The sequence below is a fragment of the Pygocentrus nattereri genome, chromosome 17 (assembly GCF_015220715.1).
Source record: "Pygocentrus nattereri isolate fPygNat1 chromosome 17, fPygNat1.pri, whole genome shotgun sequence".
In the NCBI taxonomy this organism is placed as follows: Eukaryota; Metazoa; Chordata; class Actinopteri; order Characiformes; family Serrasalmidae; genus Pygocentrus; species Pygocentrus nattereri.
This window is the reverse complement of record NC_051227.1, coordinates 22743994-22766676: the sequence shown is the minus strand read 5'-3', so window position 1 is coordinate 22766676 and position 22683 is coordinate 22743994.

Sequence of the window (22683 nt, the reverse complement as noted above, 5' to 3'; positions counted from 1 at the left end):
TCTCCGGTTTCCTCCCACAGTCCAAAATCATGCAGTCAGGCCAATTGGACATGCTAAATTACCCCTGGGTGAGTGTGTGTGAGTGACTGTCTGTGTCTGTCTGTCTGCCCTGCGATGGACTGGCGACCTGTCCAGGGTGTATCCTGCCTTCCGCCCGAAGACTGCTGGGATAGGCTCCAGCATCCCCCCGCGACCCTGACGGAGAAGCGGCTTAGAAAATGGATGGATGGATAGTTGGTAACACAAGTGAACCCACCTCACAGTGAACATGTCCAAATTGTGCTCAAAGCGTCAATATTTTGTGTGACCATCATTATTATCTAGCAGTGCCTTAACCCTCTTGGGCATGGAATTCACCAGAGCTACACAGGTTGCTACTGGAATTCTCTTCCACTCCTCCATGATGACATCACAGAGCTGGTGGACACCTCGCACTCCTCCTCCTTCCATTTGAGGATGCCCCACAGGTTCTCAATTGGGTTTAGGTCTGGAGACATACTTGGCTTGTCCATCACCTTTACCTTCAGCAAGGCAGTTGTCATCTTGGAGGTGTGTTTAGGGTTGTTATTGTGTTGGAAAACTGCCATGCAGCGCAGTTTCTGAAGGGAGGGGATCATGCTCTGCTTCAGAATCTCACAGTACATGTTGGAATTCATGTTTCCCTCAATGATCCCCAGCTCCCCAGTGCTGGCAGCACTCATGCAGTCCCAGACCATGATGCTACCACCACCATGCTTGACTGTAGGCAAGAAACAGTTGTCTTGGTGCTCCTCACCAGGGCACCACCAGACATGCTGGACACCATTTGAGCCAAACAAGTTTATTTTGGTCTCGTCAGACCACAGGACATGGTTCCAGTATTCCATGTTCTTGGACCGCTTGTCTTCAGCAAACTGTTTCCAGGCTTTCTTGTGCGTCAGCTTCAGAAAAGGCTTCCTTCTGGGATGACGGCCATACAGACCGAGTTGATGCATTGTGCGCCGTGTGGTCTGAGCACTGACAGGCTGACCTCCCACTTCTTCAACCTCTGCACCAATGCTGGTAGCACTCATGCATCTATTTTTGAAGCCAACCTCTGGATATGACACTGAAAGTATACTGACCCTGGAAAGGCCTGTTCCAAGTAGAACCTGTCCAGGAAAACCACTGTATGACCTTGCTATATGTTGCACCATGCTATAGCTCATTTTCATATATATAAGCAATCTTATAAGGGTATAAGCAATCTTCTTATCTTTGTGAAGAGCAACAAGTCTATTTCTCACATCCTCAGAGAGTTATTTGCCATGAGGTGCCATGTTGAATATCCAATGGCCAGTATGAGAGAATTGTACCCAAAACATCAAATTTAACATCCCAGTCACACCTGAAACCTTGTAACTATGCTATATAAGATGAACACTGACTACTTTGTTATATCCAGGTTTAATTTCTATATTGTTGTCCCATGAATATATATATATATATATATATATATATATATATATATATATATATATATATATATATATATACACACACACATATATATATATATATATATATATATATATATATATATATATATATATATATATATATATATATATATAATTGTTTGCAGAAATGTGAGGGGTGTACTCACTTTTGTGAGATATAGTACCTCACTTTTTTTAACATTAACACATTTTCCTGGATTAACCCATCAAATAATCTTTAGTTCCACACATAATGTTGCTTAACTCTGTTTAACTCTGTGATTGTAGTCCTCTCACTGAAATACAGCTTTTAAAAGACGCTGTTGGCTCTTTAGATGGAACCAAAGTTATTTCCAGTCACTAAAAATCACCAACACACATTAAATCAGAGGTATCATGAACACTGTTACTCAATAAATAAATGCAATAAATACATTTTAATTAAGTTATTTTTGGTCCACTTACATAGGTATAACAACTAACACTGCTTTTTCAAAAGGAAATCATTTTTTCTTTAAAGTCAAATTTAGGTGAGTGGCTTATTACTTTAATTTAGTTCAGTTTTTCTCTGCAGCTGGTTGTCACTTGTGCCTCCTTCTTATGATATCTGACACTCTCCCCATCCACACACAAACACACACACACACAGTCCTGTTAAGGTGGACAGCATGCATCACCCCATTTCCTGGCCTGTCGTGTTTGCTCTGAATCATTTCTCAGACTGAAGGATGTAGTGTCTTTCACAGGCCTGAGCTACAGTTCTCTGTCTCCTCAGGCCTTTAGGATTATGTGAGAATGACTGGGAGAAAAAAAAGAGGAGACAGGGGGATTCCAAAAGAGGAGCCACTGTTGAGCTTTATTGTTTCCCCAGATGTTGAGTGATGAATTAATCTCCTTGTCCTAGAGGGATGGGGGATGGAGGACTGAACATGAAGAATGGAGATGGGTGTTGGGAGTGTACAGTGATTTTTACAGTACAACTTCTTTAATATAAAAGAGGAAAGTGGATCTTAACAGAAAACAAAATCCATTTTACAATTTTCATCCTCTGACTGAATCATCTAGGAGTTTTCTGAGGGTTTTAATCGTTCATTGAAAGAAAAGAAAACGAGTAAATAAATTTAGACCTTGGGCTGTGGGAGATGATCGTCTAACTAATTTTGACAGACCAGGATAATATTAGGTTGAATTATGCCGCAAGGGTGAAGTATTTGTTTTGCAAGATTTGAAGGGGCCCATTAAACTGAACACAATCCGTGCAGGATTGTTTTTCTTTCTTAATTATTATTGAATCATAGACAGAGCAGAGCCAGAATTCCTACCACAGATGTTAGTAACTAACCACGTTTGACAATAGTTCATTCTAATGCCAGCTGATATAAAAATATCTCTTTGACATTTTTGTATACTTGTAATTTCTTTTCTTCTTGTTTTCCACCAAAACAGCATAGATCCATCACAGATAGCTGTATATCAATCATCTCATGTAACAACGTTACTTCTATCAGGATTACGACAAATTTGGCAGCAAGAATAGTCGAGTCAAAATGTATTTACACACACACATAAATATATATATATATATATATATATATATATATATATATATATATATATTTTTTTTTTTTTTTTCTTTTGTACAGCAGCCAATTCAAGTTCATGTACCAAATGCGCAAATCAGTGACAGTGCCAAGAAAGCATAAGGGGAGCCAAGACTCATAAGGACAAAAGGATAGCCTAGCATCTCTAATCAATCCTGGAGATGCAAAACAATAATTCAACAAGCGCAACATGAATAGAGACTACAATTTTACAATTAATATGCAATACTAAGTATAGAGAACAAGAAAAAAGAAACCAGCCTGTCACTGGATGGAATACTTGGATTAATCAATATTAAACGATGACTACACAACAATGAGAAACAGATCTATGAAAACAAGTCACTGTTACCAGTGAAAAACAGTGACTACTGATAGGATCACAAGCATCACAATTAAAATGACAGTTAAATCCATAAACATCTATGTTGGTAGAAGCCGGTCGTGATCGTATGTTAATATGAAACCGGAGACCTGCCTAATTTAAGTTTCTCCTGCTTCCTCTAGTTAACTTTTTCCTATTTCAAAGCATCTCTGCCTGTTCAGGAGGAGGTCTCTCAGTTAAACTATGCTTTTTTTTCTTCAGTAACACATTATTGCCACACTTGTACAGAGCTGCAGCTGTGGTGATTGTTTTACCTCGGTAAGCCTCTTGTCTTTCACCACACCAGAGGTTCTCACTCCTCCCCTTTTACTTCTCATTGCTCACTAGCAGTTCAACACTGAGTCACAATGTAAGGGTGAGAGAGTCGCAGATGCATGCAGATCGGAAATCAGCATGGTTAAAATAAACGGCAAGATTATCGATCGAAAATAGAACAAAACAAAATCGTAATCCCAGTCCGAGCCAAGGTCAAAAAGGTATATATCCAAAACGACAAAGACAGAGGTATCCAAAAAGGAGCGAGGCAAAAAACGAAAGTCAGCAGAGCAATACTAAAGTTCAAACACTAGAAAACAAACGGTACCATGAAAACGCTCAGTAAGGTTCAGCGGAACAATACTGCGCATTGTAGCAGTGCTATGTCTCGGCTTAAATAGCCCAACCTTAGAGTCCCATCTAATTTAATGCAGGTGGAAGTCTTTAATAATCAGGAGACTTAGATCTCTGCCAGGAGTGAGGTGGGGAGTATGAAGTCAGGTGAGACTCCAAAGGACTCTGGGAATTGGAGTCCCTGTCTCGTGAGGCTGGATCCGAGCATGTGACGCACAACATTTTAACATTTAATTCCCAGAACAAATGCATGTGCCAACATAAAGCAAAACCACAAAGACCAAGAGATCAGATGACACTGTTCTGTATGTGGAACCTACAAGGGAAAATACTACATGGTCCTAAAATCTGTCTTGTAAATGCGGCTCCTGCCCTACTGTTGTTTTCTAAAAGTTTTTTCAAACTCTATGAACCATTACATGAAAGTGACCAACCAAGACATGTCACTTTAGCTCTTGGTACAGCAGACTCAAGTCTCTACCAGATTCTGCCAGACACCTTCAGTCCGAAGCAAAGAGGCAAAACAAAGTGAAATAGATGGTTTGTATAGCAAGTATGCTTGCTAGACAGTATAATATCTAATCCAGTTGAACTTTTAGTAAACTTTTAAAGAATGTGATCTGCAAGATAAAACTTTAGCAATGCATATTATCTGACAACCTAAGGCTACATTTATATAGCACATAAAAGTGCCCAAAAACTTTTTTTGTTTGGCTGTTTACATTATCTTTTAAAAGTAACCTGTATGCTACATTAGTCTGCACAGATCAGCTCCTAAATTGACCCGCATGTGAAAAAGAACAGTGCTTCACGTGGCTTGTCCAGAGTTAAACATTCTTGATGGCCAGCGAACAACATTCGATCCCAGAGCTTTCAGTTTGGGCTTCGCCAGCATCACAGGCGTGATTATGAAGTTCCTGTGGTCGACACCTGGGCTCATCACCCACAAATGTGCTTGAGTTCACCATAAAAAGAGCAAGTTCTTCTGCCACTTCTGTGGTTTATGTCCTCGGATTCTCTGATGCTGTAGTTTCCTCCGGCTGTGTTTGGCCATTTCGTTCGAAATATCTTTGAACACAGAGTGGTTGCAATAAGTCTCTTAAGTTTTTGGTACAGAAACATCAGCCTAAATATTTGAGTCTCAGTAGCACGAAATTGCAGCAAATGTCAAGTTGGACTGTTGTAAAAGTCGCATGAATTACGATCTGGCTGTTCAGACCAAGTCGCATTAACGCAGATCGGATACGGATCGGATTTCAGTACCACATATGAAAGCGTCTCAAATCGGAATTGAAAAGGTCAGATTTAATGTTTTTTTTTTCTGGTCACACTTCCACAGAGATGACACATCTCTGTTGCATACAGAGAAAATGATCCGATTTGGGCCACTTTTACCTGCTGTGTAAATGTAACCTAAGCTAACTTAAGATAGCTACTTCCATGTCATAATGAGCTGGATATATGGATCTAAACTCCATGAATCTGCCTGTGTATTTTGTCGTTTTGTAAAACATCAATAGGTGTACTGTCCCAAAAGGGAAGAGAGATCTTACAGGACTCAATCAAACACCAACCAGCAATGGCAGAAACTGCAGAACCTTGGAAAATGTTCATGCCGTTCCCTTTAAGTAGTGACTTTTGAAGAAGATACGTACTATCAGGAAGAAACACACACACACACACACACACACACACACACAATGCGTTTGCTTCTATACATACCGTACAAATCCAGACATGGCCAAGAGGAATGTTTTGCCCAGAGTGATGGTTTGTCATTTACAGTAACTGCTGTTACACTCATCTGTGCATGGAAAGATTCAGCAGAGATACAGAGCCAAGGAAGAACAGCTATACCACAAGGGAAGGAGCAGTCATAAAGCAAAAACATATTTAAATGCAACTTTTGTACAAAATGCAGTGAACTACCATGGCTTTTTGATATTGATGGTCAAAGTAATAGCTCCTGAATAATAAATGGTTGAATCCATGTTGTAAATAAATGCAAATTGAAGAAAAATAGTTTGAGGACTCATCATTAAATGTTTAGCATCAGAGACAGAAGAGTTACTGAATTATACATTTAAGATGCAGAACACTGGATTTTATAAACTGGAGTTGCATTATGATCACTGCTGTGCAGGAAAAAGTTAAGTGTCCTCGAATGCTGTGCAATGGATTGAAAAAATGGTAAATATTTATAATTCCAATTGCATCATTTTCCTGATCATTCTTTGAAACAGACAGTACTTCTAAAAAATCTCAACATGGCTTACAGCAGTTTATAATGCTGTTCAATGCTAAATTAAGCTAACACAAAGCTAGCTAATGCTATGTTCATCAGCGGAGAACAACTGAAGTTAATGCTTAGTAAAACGGTAGCATTTAACTTACACTGCCTAAATGAATGCAGGAATATGATTAAAAAACAGTGATCTAGTTTATTTGGTACACATGAAAACTATGCAGTCAATTAAGCAAAAGCAGAATTTCACTTAATTTCTCAAAATAAGAAAGGCATTCTAATCACAGACTTGTCAATGATGTCTCTTCTGATGATTCCATGCTTCACCTCTTCATAAAAGATCTTTTGGAACATTCAACCTTAAAGAAACCCCATAAGATGAGCATGGGCTACGACATATTAGGTTGTTGCTGGTCACATGAGATCATCTTGTTTCAGTGAGTAGACATGGTAAATTTGTATTTCTGAAAAGAAAAAGAAAAAAATAAATACAATGAAAAGTTGTTTTTTCAGATCTTTTCCAGCCAAACATTCCCTTTCCTAGCTCATCCTCAACTTTTGCCACACCATTCCTGGACTATTGCCAAATTCCCTGGAAATAATTGTGGGAGAAGCTTATAAAAACAGCTCTTGCGACACAGCTTTCTTTCAACTCAGGCTCTTCCAATGAAGGCTGAGAAACACTGATGAAATGTCAAGCAGTCTCCAGCACAGCTGGTCAAGAGATGGCACATTCTTCTCGTGTACCTTATATTTACACGCTTAATAACACTTAGCTATTGCACATATCACAGCTAACTCAGCACCAAGTCAAGGAATGATGCTCCAGTGTTTCTTGTTACACTGTATAAGATTTGCTGTACCTTCATTTCTAATTCACTGTCTGATATACATACACACCCACCCACCCACCCACCAAGCACTATTAGGAACACAACACTAATACAGGGTAAGACCTCCATTTCTACCACAGTAAAGGCAGGGCTTCTTCCCCTTGCTCTCAGAATTATTTGTGGCAAGATGTTAGACACGTTCCTTTGAGATTCTGGTCCATGTTGACATGACTGCATCATGCACAATTCCTGCAGAGTTTTCAAGGGGATTTACATGTCACATCTGTGCATGGAAAGATTCAGCAGAGATACAGAGCCAAGGAAGAACAGCTATACCACAAGGGAAGGAGCAGTCATAAAGCAAAAACATATTTAAATGCAACTTTTGTACAAAATGCAGTGAACTACCATGGCTTTTTGATATTGATGGTCAAAGTAATAGCTCCTGAATAATAAATGGTTGAATCCATGTTGTAAATAAATGCAAATTGAAGAAAAATAGTTTGAGGACTCATCATTAAATGTTTAGCATCAGAGACAGAAGAGTTACTGAATTATACATTTAAGATGCAGAACACTGGATTTTATAAACTGGAGTTGCATTACGATCACTGCTGTGCAGGAAAAAGTTAAGTGTCCTTGAATGCTCGCCTGATTCAACAGTGATGTTTTTCACATGTTCTCAAAGCCTGACCCAGAGGCCCATTGACTAAAGTCCAAGAAATGGTCTCAACAGCACATGACCAGCAAATGACCTACAATGACAAGAGTGTAGTATAGCTGTGATTTTCTTTCTTTGTCAGGCGCTGAACTCAAATTTCCCTTTATTATATCATGTGCCAATACAAACAGTGTAAAACGTTGCATTTTAGTAATTGCATTTCAGAAAGTAATGCCACTCTAACTCTCTTGCCTTAGTTTCTAATCAAAAAGCTATAAATGGGCCATATCATAGGTCTTGTTTCCAAAGAGCTTGTCTTTACTGTTTAATCCTGCTGTGTTTTAGATCAGGACTGAGTTACAGGAACGTATCGTCTAAGACGTAAGGGGTGGAAAACATCCAGACTATGGCTCACCTTCTTGTCTGGATAGAGGTTTTATTAAAATCATGACTGTTGAGAAATCCTAAAGTAGCAAAAATGCTGTGCAATGGATCAAAAAAATGGTAAATATTTATAATTCCAATTGCATTATTTTCCTGATCATTCTTTGAAACAGACAGTACTATGCAAAAGTCAGAGACCACCCATTCACATAATTTACAGGTAAAACTGCCTACATGACAGCAACACATCTGGGTACTTTACCCTTTACCCTTTATGGGTGTAAGCAGCCCCTCTAATTTGATGCAGTAAATACACATTCTAAGGTCTTTGACAATTTAACAGAACTCAACAAGAACACCCTACTGATTTACAGCCATTAGAAGCCTGAATACTACCGGCAGCCAGACAAACATTTATGTAATGCTGCTGCCGATCTGCTTTGTTAGCACCTTTTTCATCAAAAAAATGAGAAACAGGAGTTGATGCATGTCCTTTCAGTCTACCTCCATCAAAGTGGAAGGTGTCGTATTTATGCTTTGATCCCCTTTAGTTTTAACATGTCGCAGCATACAGCTAGTAATAACATGCCTTAACAGAAGACACAGCACGGCTAATTGATGTTACTGCAGATCAAACATGATGAAAAAGGGACCAATTTCAGTTTAAATGTAAGTTTACTAAAAGTGTGAGGGATTCTCACTGCAGTTAGCCGATAATGATCCTCAATATATCTGACCCTCGCTATTACAACAGAAGAGAGAAATCTAGACATCTGCTCGATGGTGTTTGAATATCGTGATATTCTATCATGATATTCACGATATTCTATCATGATAACATTTTTGGCCATACCACCCAGCTCTACTGTCAGGCAAACATCACGATTAGTCTCTGTTTAATGTTATGCTAATTAAGTGGTGTAGGCTGAGCTGTTTGTCAGTTCTAGCAAATACAACGGTCCTATCTTTCTCAGTAGCTCGTCACTTCTAAAAAATCTCAACATGGCTTACAGCAGTTTATAATGCTGTTCAATGCTAAATTAAGCTAACACAAAGCTAGCGAATGCTATGTTCATCAGCGGAGAACAACTGAAGTTAATGCTTAGTAAAACGGTAGCATTTAACTTACACTGCCTAAATGAATGCAGGAATATGATTAAAAAACAGTGATCTAGTTTATTTGGTACACATGAAAACTATGCAGTCAATTGAGCAAAAGCAGAATTTCACTTAATTTCTCAAAATAAGAAAGGCATTCTAATCACAGACTTGTCAATGATGTCTCTTCTGATGATTCCATGCTTCACCTCTTCATAAAAGATCTTTTGGAACATTCAACCTTAAAGAAACCCCATAAGATGAGCATGGGCTACGACATATTAGGTTGTTGCTGGTCACATGAGATCATCTTGTTTCAGTGAGTAGACATGGTAAATTTGTATTTCTGAAAAGAAAAAGTTGTTTTTTCAGATCTTTTTCAGCCAAACATTCCCTTTCCTAGCTCATCCTAAACTTTTGCCACACCATTCCTGGTCTATTGCCAAATTCCCTGGAAATAATTGTGGGAGAAGCTTATAAAAACAGCTCTTGCGACACAGCTTTCTTTCAACTCAGGCTCTTCCAATGAAGGCTGAGAAACACTGATGAAATGTCAAGCAGTCTCCAGCACAGCTGGTCAAGAGATGGCACATTCTTCTCATGTACCTTATATTTACACACTTAATAACACTTAGCTATTGCACATATCACCACTAACTCAGCACCAAGTCAAGGAATGATGCTCCAGTGTTTCTTGTTACACTGTATAAGATTTGCTGTACCTTGATTTCTAATTCACTGTCTGATATACATATACACCCACCCACCCACCCACCAAGCACTATTAGGAACACAACACTAATACAGGGTAAGACCTCCATTTCTACCACAGTAAAGGCAGGGCTTCTTCCCCTTGCTCTCAGAATTATTTGTGGCAAGATGTTAGACACAGAGTTTTCAAGGGGACTTACATTTTGCCAATGTCCTGTTCTACCACATGCCAAAGGTGGTCTATTGGTTTTGGATCTGGTGACTTGAAAGGCCACAGAAAAACACTGAATTCCATGTCATATTCGTGAAACCAGTTTGAGACGACTTTTGCTGTGTGACATGGTGCATCATCACACTGGAATTCGCCCTTAGAAGACATACACTCACCGGCCACTTTTTTAGGTACACCTTGCTAGTAAAAGGTTGGATCCCCTTTTGCCTTCAGAACTGCCTTAATTCTTAAATCTTAAATCCCCTTTCTTCCCCATTCTGATGCTCGGTCTGCACTTCAGCAAGTTGTCTTGATCACCTCTACATGCCTAAATGCATTGAGTTGTGGCCATGTGATTGGCTGATTAGCTATTTGTATTAAGCATGAACATTTGAATTAAACCTAATAAAGTGGCCAGTGAGTGTAAATAGTACATAGCAGCTAGGGAGGGATGCACATGGTCAGCACCTCAAAAAGGCAGTGGCAGAGAAGACAAGGCAATTTATTTATGTAGCACCTTCCATACACTGGTCGTTCAAAGTGCCAACAAAGCATTTTGTGCTTACTGGATGTTTTTTTCTTTATTGCATCATTAGGGGTAAAATATGTAGATTTGTGTGGGAAAATCCCAGATGATCAGTTGTTATAGAAATACACAAACCAGCTCATCTGCAAAAACCCACCATGGTCAATCACTGAGATCACACTCACAGGTAAGCACATAAAAAACCCAGTGTTGATTTCAAGTGTGGCATTTTATTTGGAATCTGTAGTTTTTAACTCTCAATATGATGTCCAAAGATTTGTTGTGGCCAACGAAGCAACCAATCATTGGGTTGAAAGACTAAAATAAAATCTGTCAGAGATATGAGGCCTCTCCTTATACTTTTACTACTTGGTCCATTCTTAAAAGGAAAGAACGTATAAGTGAACGCAAATGGAGCAGAAAACCATGAAAAACAACTGTGGCGGATGACAAAAGACTTCTTTACCTGGTGAAGAAACCTCATTCACAACAGTTGGTCAGATCAGGGACACAATCCTGGAGAAAGGCTTATCTGAGTCAACGTAAAGTGGAGCGAGGAGGCGGACGCATAAGCTGAGATAAGCAACTTTTATTAAGTAAAAATAATTTTAATTATTTGAGAATCCACAGAGAGAGTTCTTGTTAGCAGACTTAACATCTGACCCAGTGGTTCTCAATCCCAGTCTTGAAGACTCCTGACACACCACACCTGATTCAAATCAAAAGATCATTATTATGCACCCACATGAGCTGAACAAGCAAAATAAAACAGAAGGTCTGAAATTCTCAAGCAAGATCCAAGATCTGCACTGCTGCATTGTTCCTACTTGGGACAGAAGTCAGTCCACAATTAATTATATGGGATTTTAAGATGACTAGGCAACATAACTGAATATGTTGTCTTTTACCAGGGCAGCAAAGTTTTATGTTTGCTGGTTTGTGCAGCGATGCAATAACAACTGTAATAGACTCTGTAATGACCCACATGCCTGAACAAGAGTCAGGATGTTTGGGGGGGTGGGTCCTGAGGTTTAAAGAGCACTAAACACAGCTGAACCCCCCCCAAAACAAAAGGACTATATGTTTTCATAGGACCTGCTAACAGCACTGCAGCAGTTTCCAGTCAAGTACTGATGTCTCATGGGATCCACATTTACTTTTTGGTTAAAATCTCCCTCCAACAGCAGCACAGGAATCATTCTACAGACATGGAATACACTGTAAATCTAAATAACTGTGTTTTAAACAAGTTTGTTCTAAAAACATTGTGGCATTGGGGGGGAAATGTAACCGACACCAAACACCAACTTTTAAAGTCTAAATCTTGTTTAATACGCTTTTAAATATAAATATTCTCTTCTTATTTATTGCCACAGTCAAACTTTCCAATCATATCAGGGTTGCTCATAACGTTTTATGTCTTTAAAGTAATAATTCTACCAAAATACTGGTAGGCATAAGCTCCCATCATTTATTAGCTACGTTGGCCTTGTACCTACAACACAAAACTAAAAATGCAAACTTTGGACACCATTTCTTGGCTGATCAACTACATAAGAAGTAAAGACAAAATTGTATGAAGTGGATTATTAACTGAACCGTCACTTTAAGGCTATGAAAATGATTTGGGTGTGAACTGTGTTCTAAATAGGCTTTCAAGAGATTATGTGATCACACCACACATCACACACAAGTGAACACCACTCCAAATCATACCAAAAGGTACTAGATGGAGCTCCATCACTTCAGAATAAGCAGCTCCACTGCTCCACAGCCCAATACCCCTTCGGCTGTATACCCCTCTAGCTGCCACTTGGGTTGTTTGTGCCTGAATCAGAGAGTCTTATTATTTTGGCAATGTTTTTCTGTGGCATTCATACAGGCTATGTGTGCAGAACTGAATGACTGTGACAAGTGACTGTGACATTTTTTTGGCTGAACTAGCACTTTAAGGCTACAAGGGAAATTATCTGGGTGTGTACTGGGCTCTTTGCATGCTTCCATGAGAAGAAGTCTCCATTACACTCTTTAAAAAAGCCCCATGAGCCCTGTCCCTTTTAACAGAACTGGTAGTTGCCTCAACATCTCCTTCTCCTCTTCTCTTGCAAAAGTCGAGGGGTTTTCAGAAAAGTAAGCCACGTAGATGGGGAGTCCTGTGGAGACTGAAGCCAGCTTTCCACTGCTAAGCATGTGATGCAGCAGTTATGGCTTGCAGCATGCAAGACTAGAGCACCATTCCAACTCTTCAGCTCACTGAAGTCAAGAACGACTGCAGAGATGATGCTCTCTTTGAATGAAAAAGTTGGCAAGGCTCTGGATCCTGATAACTCCCCAGGCTCAGCTGTTACCATTCACTCTCTTAATATTTAAGAGTAATGTCTTAAGTGAGTTGGGATGAAGAGGTATAATTGAAAAACATTTTTACACACTGATTAAAGATTTATTTACCTTATTTAGTTAAACATCAGTTTGTAAACAGCACTGTAGACTTGTACCCATTCGTAGATTGCTCAGTTTATTTATGGTGTCACACAACTATTAATGCCATGTATAACTAATTCTGCACAGATAACACAAAGTTCTACCATCAGTGTGCATTTAATCAACTGCCGATTAATTACTCTGGCTTGTTTTGAGTCACTTGGCTTTCAATCAGTCGTGAAGAAACTGCTGACAAAGCAAATGCATTTATAAAACATCTATGAAGACTTCTCAGATTCCAGTCACTATGGCAACAGCACTCAACAAACAGCACCCTTAGCTCTTTTTCAGAGAAAATGAACAAAACAGATGGACCTTCCCTGCAAGGATTTTCCCAATGAAATGCGTGTCTGTTAAAGTACAATATCAGATGCTGGTAGGAAAATCTAAATAAACTCTTTCTGAATTTTCATGCCGTTCTGCACATTAGGAAATTTTTTATTGGGATCACATTATGAAACTAATATATCATGAAAAGTTCCTTTGCGCTTGGCTTAGAACTTAATCTTCCACTTACTGGCCAGTTTTACAGACCCAGACTAAGCCTAAGAATAAACTAAAACGATGTTTCACCATTTACAAAGTGATTCCAAGACTAGGCTTGATCCATGTCTGGAAAAACTGGCCCCATATATCTAAAATTTTGTAGACACCTGCTCATCAACATTTCTAAAATCAGGGCTATTTTAGGGAGTTTTTTACCATTTGCTGCAGTAACAGTCTAAAAGGAAGGCATTACACTAGTTGTTGAATCACTGTTGGTGAGGATTTGATTGCCATCAGCCACAAGCATTAATGAGATCAGGTACCGATCTGTTCTGGTTAACAAATGGCAATCCAACTCATACCAAAGGTATTGGATGGAGCTCTATCACTCCATAGTATCCAGCCCCAGTGCTCCAAAGCTGAATGCTGGGGGCTTTACACCCCTCCAGACTTTACACTCGTGTGGCTGCTCCAGAGCAGCATTGCCTTCCTATGGAAATTATATGACTGAACCGCTTGACACCAATGGGTGCACCTCAGCTGAACTAACCAATTAGAAGGAATGTCTGGATAATTTTAAGCTAAAGACAATAGTCTAGCTTTGTCCTATTTAGCACTTTCCTTGTAAAACAGCTTATGTTGAGATTTAGTTTTTTGTTTGTTTATTCATTGTTCAGAACTTGCGTGTGCAGGTCTGAAGTCTGTTCAAGCCTCTAAGCTTAGCTCACCATCTCACTGATTTAACAAGACTGGAGGATGTAGCGCGATGCAAAATATTTGATCATTACACAATGAAGTAAGTCAACACAATATTTACTAATAAGAGCAGTATTATCACAGCATTTACTGCTACGGCCACATTTCTCTCTCAAACATACACACAGTATGTGGTAAAATGTTTCTACAACCCCAAAAAAGTTGGGAAGGCATGAAAAGTGCACATTTAAATAAATAAATAAATAAACAATTGTGATAGTGAAAAATTTACTTTCACTTGTATTTCACTGCAGCCAGTATGAACACATGATACTTCATGTTCTGTCTGGTCAACTTCATTTCATTTGTAAATATATTCCATTACCATATACCATTGCCATTCAGGCCTGCAACATGCTCAATTAAAAGATGAGGTGAGTCAATTTAGGGTTAGTAATGAGGTAAAATAATGTAATGATGTGATTTGAAACAAGTGATGCCAGCATGTGACTGTAATCATTATATGGTACATAAGCAGCACCTAGGAAAGGCCTAGTCCTTGAGGAGCAAAGATGCTGAGGATAATCATTTGTTTGCCAACAAATGTGTTGGTGTTATTGAAATGTTTGAAAACAATGTTCCTTAAAAGAACAACATCATCTGAATATTTCACCCACAAATGAATAGGTTCAAAGCATTTGGAGGAATTTCAGTGCATAAAGGGCAAGGGCGCAAGCCTAAGCTGAATAACTGTGTCACTCAGATGGCAATGCATCAAGAGCTGTCATTCATCTATGAGATATAGCAACATGGGCTCAGTATTATAACAATATGGGCTCACATTTTGGTGAACCTTTGTCAAGCATGACAATAAATAGTGTCATGCATAAATGCCATTTAAAACTTTCCTTTACTACAAGGAAGCCTCATGTTAACCATGTCTGTCAACTTCTGTGGGCTCTGTGGCTTCTGGGATGTACCATCTCACAGTGGAAATGTGTATTGTGGCCAGATAAATCAGTACTACGGACCTTTTTTCTTTTTTTTTGTTACCAGCAGGGTCTCTCATGGTATGGTGTTATACTTTTGTGATGGAACCATTACTGCAAAAAGGAACTTGAGAGATTTTGGAGAAACATATGACACCTTAAAAATAAAATTTTTTATTTTCAGGGACACCCATGCGTATTTCAGCAAGACAATGCAAAACCTCATCCTGCACACATTACAAAAGGCACGGTCGTATGAAGAAGAGAGTGTGGGTGCTGGACTGGCAATGTCTGCAGTCCAAATCTGTTGCCAACAGAGAACATGTGGTGCATTTTAAAATGCAAATCACGAAAATTACACCTGAAACGTTTCACCACTTGGTGTCTTCGGTTCCCACACGTCTTTTAAATGTTGTGAAAAGGAGTGACAATATTGCATAGCGGTAAATGCTTTACTGTCCTAACTTCAGAATCAAAACTGAAATAAGTGTTTATTTTGGAAAAAATAAATACATTTCATGAGCTAAAACATCAAGCAATGTGCTGTATTGTTCTTAATGTAATACATGTCAAAATAATACAAATCACTGTTTTCAGTTTTAATTTCAATTGAGCATAACTTCCTAACCTTTTCTGATTAGGACTTTCCAACACATTACAATAATGTGAGTACTTTTCAAGTAACAACAAACTGTAATTATAGTTTAAATTCTATTACTAAATATTACTTAATATTACAATATTACTAAAAGTTACTTGCCTTCTCATATGTCTCTAAAAAGAACATTAATTACAAGATTATACATTCACCATCACCAAAACAGACTTGCCTGAACTGTGAGCCAAGGATACATTCAAATACAGACCTGCATTCACCTTTCTGCCTTCATGTCTCCCATGACTAATGTTACGTCAAGGTAAGGGATATTATCAACTATGGGATCTTATCAATCCAATATTCAGGGTTGATACACTTTCGCCATTTTTCACGACTTACCCAGTACCATAAAAAGAAAATACACTGCTCAAAAAAATAAAGGGAACACTCAAATAACACATCCTAGATCTGAATGAATGAAATATTCTCATTGAATACTTTGTTCTGTACAAAGTTGAATGTGCTGACAACAAAATCACACAAAAATCATCAATGGAAATCAAATTTATTAACCAATGGAGGCCTGGATTTGGAGTCACACACAAAATTAAAGTGGAAAAACACACTACAGGCCGATCCAACTTTGATGTAATGTCCTTAAAACAAGTCAAAATGAGGCTCAGTATTGTGTGTGACCTCCCTACAACGCCTGGGCATGCTCCTGATGAGGTGGTGGATGGTCTCCTGAGGGATCCCCTCCCAGACCTGGACTAAAGCATCCGCAAACTCCTGGACAGTCCGTGGTGCAACGTAGCGTTGGTGGATGTAGTGAGACGTGTCCCAGATGTGCTCAATCAGATTCAGGTCTGGGGAATGGGCGGGCCAGTCCATAGCTTCAATACCTTCATCTTGCAGGAACTGCTGACACACTCCAGCCACATGAGGTCTAGCACTGTCCTGCATTAGGAGGAACCCAGGGCCAACCGCACCATCATATGGTCTCACAAGGGGTCTGAGGATCTCATCTCAGTACCTAATGGCAGTTAGGCTACCTCTGGCGAGCACATGGAGGGCTGTGCGGCCCTTCAAAGAAATGCCACCCCACACCATTACTGACCCACTGCCAAACAACATGCTGAAGGATGTTGCAGTCAGCAGATCTTTCGCCACGGCGTCTCCAGACTATGTCACGTCTGTCACATGTGCTCAGTGTGAACCTGCTTTCATCTGTGAAGAACACAGGGCGCCAGTGGCGAATTTGCCAATCCTCGTGTTCTCTGGCAAATGCCAAGTGTCCTGCACGGTGTTGGGCTGTGAGCACAACCCCCATCTGTGGACGTCGGGCCCTCATACCACCCTCAGGGAGTCGGTTTCTAACCGTTTGTGCAGGCACAGGCACATTTGTGGCCTGCTGGAGGTCATTTTGCAGGGCTCTGGTAGTGCTCCTCCTGTTCCTCCTTGTACAAAGGCGGAGGTAGCGGTCCTGCTGCTGGGTTGTTGCCTTCCTATGGCCTCCTCCACGTCTCCTGGTGTACTGGCCTGTCTCCTGGTAGTGCCTCCAGCCTCTTGTGTGGGTTGCAGAGTCCGTCTCATGCTACCATGACTGTGAAAGCACCACCAACATTCAAAAGTGACCAAAGCATCAGCCAGAAAGCAGAAAGGTACTGAGAAGTGGTCTGTGGTCCCCACCTGCAGAACCACTCCTTTATTGAGTGTGTCTTGCTAATTGCCAATAATTTCCACCTGTTGTCTATTCCATTTGCACAACAGCATGTGAACTTGATTGTCAATCAGTGTTGCTTCCTAAGTGGACAGTTTGATTTCACAGAGGTTTGATTTACTTGGAGTTATATTGTTTAGTTTAAGTGTTCCCTTAAACTCCACATTTGTAATAATGTCATGCTGCCGAGACTGCAAACATTTAGGCTGATGTTTCTGTACCAAAACTTGCCCTTTATTTTAGTTCTTAGAAGCCTCTCCAGAATTCTAGACTTTATCAGTTAAGAAATGGTTGGTTTCCAAACTTTGCTTCTTCAGTTTTACAACGGAGTTACAAGACTAATGTATGTACCAAGAAATGGCATGTAGTTTGCACAGTGCTAGTCTAATTATAATATTTAATTATAATTACATAAAATACCTGAGCTGTAGGAGACTTGTGCAATAGTTTTATTTGTCCATTCATCTGATTCCATTGTTATCTAGAAAGATGGGTAAGGATAATGAAATAGTTAACTCTTTTGCATCCTGATTTTGTAATGCTATTTTATGCATTCTGTTAATAGACTTGAGGAAAGGTAAAAAAAAAAACCTTCTTAAATGTAACACCGGAAGTGTGGTGAAACTCTCGTCCGAAAGATTTACTGTGACAGGATCTTCAACCGCAAGCAAGAACTAGTCAAGAATTTACTGAACAAAGTGCTTCAATGAAACCTGCAGGGTTAAAGCTAAAAGAGGATTGTCTGCAATGAATTGGCAGAAGTCAACTGCAAAGCGCCTCCAGGTGGTGAACAGACAACAATGAAGGAAACATGAGAACGGCTGCCAAGTGACTCCATGGTATCTCTGACTGTTTCATCACATGAGAGAACCAAATAATATCCAGAAGAAAAGCTGAAGTTGTACACTTTTTTTAGTTGTTTTGATGAAATTTGATGAGATGATAGTAACATTATGTTAAGAATCTTCGTCCAAACAGGGGTTCAAGCGAGGCTATTCCTCCACATGCTTAAAGCTGCTATACATTATGAGAAGAGAATTCCATGGAGTGCCAATTTAACATGAAAATTAGTTGTGATTATAGGCTTCAGGTAGAATAATAGCAGCTACACCCACTCTTAACTCTCCATTTGGTTTTGACGTTTTGATGATAAATGTTCACAGCCAACTTTTTAAAAAGGAGACACAAAAGATAGTTGCAAATGCAGCCTTGGTCATTAAAGTTAACTGCAGTTGCCAGAATTGAGACCTTTGCCCTGTCCCAGCTTAGCCTCAAGTCCTTCTTTGCTGGCAGTGAATGACCCTTGAGAGAAAACAGTAGGCCTGCTGGGACAGCTTTTAGCTGGAAGCGTTTTGGGTAGTGATCTAAAAAAACTACAGAAAGATACATGCCTTTTGACTTTCTAAACATTAGGACTGCTCACACCTGTTTGGGTTAACTCTCTTTCTAACTAATCTTTCACCCCTAGTGCAATCCCTCATTTGTCTGAGACATGACATCTATTATGATTACAATACATGGAAACCAAAGCAGTGGTTTGAGTTAATAACAAACTAAATAACAAAAGCAATGCTAAACAAATTTGATGCCAAATGATGTAACAGTCTAATACATCACACCACTCCTCCCAACAGAAATGACGCATTTTCTTCATGGAGAGACGACAAAGATCTTCTGTGTAAATATTCAATCAACCTGTTTACACAAAAAAAATAAATGAAAACACTACAAATCCAAAATGTGTGTCGAACAATGCCTAAAATCAAGACTCTCTAAAGCTAAAAACACACTTCCAGTGTTTATTTGAATATGTGCTGATGAGCTTATTGTTCCTAGAACAGTGATGACCTTCTCAATGTGATATTTAGGTTTTATGCTTGGAGTCATTATTTTAACAATCCAAAGTCACAAGAAACTAAAAAAAAATCTTTCTAAGAAGGTTATGAAATATTTCCATATGGTTCATGTACACGCAAGAAATGGGTTTTATCGCCTTGTAGCTTGTATTGCTGGCTAACAGTAATGTATACACTAAACAAAAAGATATCATAAAGTTCTTTTTCCATGTTTCAAAGGGATTCTTGTGTTTTAAGGAACCTCAGAATAATGTAAAAGTTCTTGGAAGAACCTTTGTATTGGTAAAGAACCTTCACACAAAAAAATCCATCTATCAAATATAGTTTGGCCCATTGATTATAATAAAGTCAATGGGGCCCACTGAGTCAATAATGCTAAAAATTCATAAAAATTGCCTCAAACCTCTGTTACGTGTCGGGCCTGGAAGGGGGGGGGGGCTTTTCTGGCTGGTGTTATTTTTTTCTCTTTTCTATTCTCTCTCTTTCTTGCTTGCTCGCTTGTATGTCTCCTCCCTCGTTTGTTCCCTATCTCCATTACAGGTTGGCCGCAGTGTCAGTCATCGTTAGAGGACCCGTACCCCACTGCAGTGAATCATCATCCAGAGTTCAGGCCCTGGAGGAGGGACTTGGATTTTAAAAGAAGACCGGCGAAGCTCGTGAGGAAGCTGGCGTTACCCCTGGGCTCTAAGCTGTTTTCATTCTTTTCTTACTGCTCCACTGTTTTCATGGGACTGTGTTGTGTGTGTGTGTGTGTCGGGTTATTTATGTGGCCCAGTTCAAGTTTAAGTGCCTTGCACTGATAGTCTGCTGGCTTTCCTGCATTACAACCATCTCTCTCTCTCTCTCTCTCTCTCTCTCTCTCTCTCTCTCGCGCTGCTGCTGTGTTTTCTTGGGGTTCTGGACAGGGTAGAGGGGCGCGCTCATACATATTACATCACGTAGCGGCCCAATGTATAGACACCCTAGGTAAGGGGCGGTGCCAACCTGTGTATTTCGGTTTTGTGTTGGGGAGACTAGTGTAGTCAGTGTTTTGTTTTTCACTAGGTGACTGACTCAACGAACTAGGGTAGTTTTATTTTTCGTTGGTTTTGACTATTTCTTTCCTTTGGCGCCGTCCGGGTCCAGAAGTCCATGTAGTTTTTCTTTTGACAGAAAGCCTGTAAGCTGTCAATATTGTAAATATTGGTGATTGTTGTTATGAGGGGAGGGTCTCACTCACTCGTATCCGGTGCGGAGTGAAATAAACGGCACAAAAGACGCTGAACTTGTTGTGTCTTGTTCCTTACTGGTTCGTGCTGCAAACATCACATCTAAACCATATGTTACTGGCCCTTTTTCCCCTAGGCTTAACCATGGGGTCGTAACACCTCTGTATGTATTCAGGTTTCGCAAGACATCACACTTCAGAGTCACTGCCATTTTGAGGACCAAACAGGGAGTGACTGTGCTAACACAATGCCTTCAATTTACTGTGCTTTTTGAATGATTCACATGCAAGACACAACAGAAGCAGGGAATGATGAGCGACATACAGACATTTAACTCAGTGTTTCCAGACCCCAGGCATGGAGCCAATGCAATGCATAGTTTAGTGTTTATCTCTGCTGTACACATCTCAATCAGCTCAAGAAGGGATTAATTAGTTAATAATATAAGGTGTTTTAACCAGGGAAACCACAATTAAGCAGTGCAGGAGTTGCAGGACTGGAGCTGGGAACTCAACTAATTGCACTAGCAAACTTACAAAATCACGTCTGTCGAAACATGACGTAGTTTTCCAAATGACATTCAGTCTTACATTTAACGTTGTAAGCCGGTGGGCTTCTGTGCTTTTAAATGCTTTGAGAGACTCTCCAGAAAAGTGAGAGGGGTTGTTCATGAGGTGTGTGTGTGTGTGTGTGTATATGTATAGACTCTCATTTTATTTACTAAAATGGTTATCTGATCCTCTGCATACTATAAACTGACCTAGGATTTTAAACATCTGCAAAATCTTAAATTGGTATAGAACCTTTACATTAAATTTTAGTGTTCTTCCTGTAACCTTTACATTATGTGGAGGTTTTTTAAAAACTTGATACAGGTTATCCACACTTGCACATCTCATGTACAACACAGAAGCCTACACTGAAAAGTTCTATAGGGAACCAAGTGGGTCCTCTATGACAACACACAAAGAACCCTTTACTTCTAATAATAATAGCTACTTCTGTGAGATTTCTGCATTACATGGTAACTTACACTGTATAGCTACTGATGTGTAAAAACGGCATGCAAAAGGATTTGTGTCTAGTTGTACTTTGATATGTCAGTGTGCACCCAACCATACATCTCTGACTGACTGATGAGTGTTTATGTTCTTTTGTGAGGACAAAACAGAGCTGTACAAAAGAAAAACCCAAAACCCCCAACATGGTCACCAGCTGTTTTAAATGTATGCATGCTTTAACAAGCATGTGCGATTTCAAGAAAGGACTTTAGTCAGGTGAGAACCTTTCAGCAGAGCTTGTGGAATAACAAACAATCTTTTCACTGGAGTTACTTAGGTAGAAATAGGAATTTCAACAACTGTCTGTGTTTAGTTTAACTCGCTTCCAGGGGTAACTGGCAAAATGGGCTGACAGAGCTAAGCCCTCAGTCTCTTTCTAAGAAAAAAAACCTTGTAACGGGATTTAGATTTTGGTATTCACATTATTTTACTTGCTGTTAACACATGAACTGTCAACACTAGAACAGTGGTATCGAACTCCGCCCTACACATTTTAGTGTGTTCCCTACTCCCAACACACCAATCAGCTCTTTAACAAGCCTCATGGACCACAAGATTATAGGATGATTCAGAAAGATTCAGCCGATTTAAAAATGATTTATTTCACTTGGAAATCATTACAGAACAATGTAGTAACTTGTAAACGGTTTAAGTGAGAATAAAGTTTAGCATGTAATTTTACAAGTGCTCAATATGTACCTCCTCCAGCTGTACGGACATCAACAACGCCATAGTCCACCTGGATTAAACCAGAAAACACTGCTACTCCGGCGGCTCTATCAAACAATTACTCCTTCTCTCATACCTTTCGTCCCTCAGGAAGAGGAGGCGGGACTGGTCTATTGATTGCAAATGGCTTGAAACACA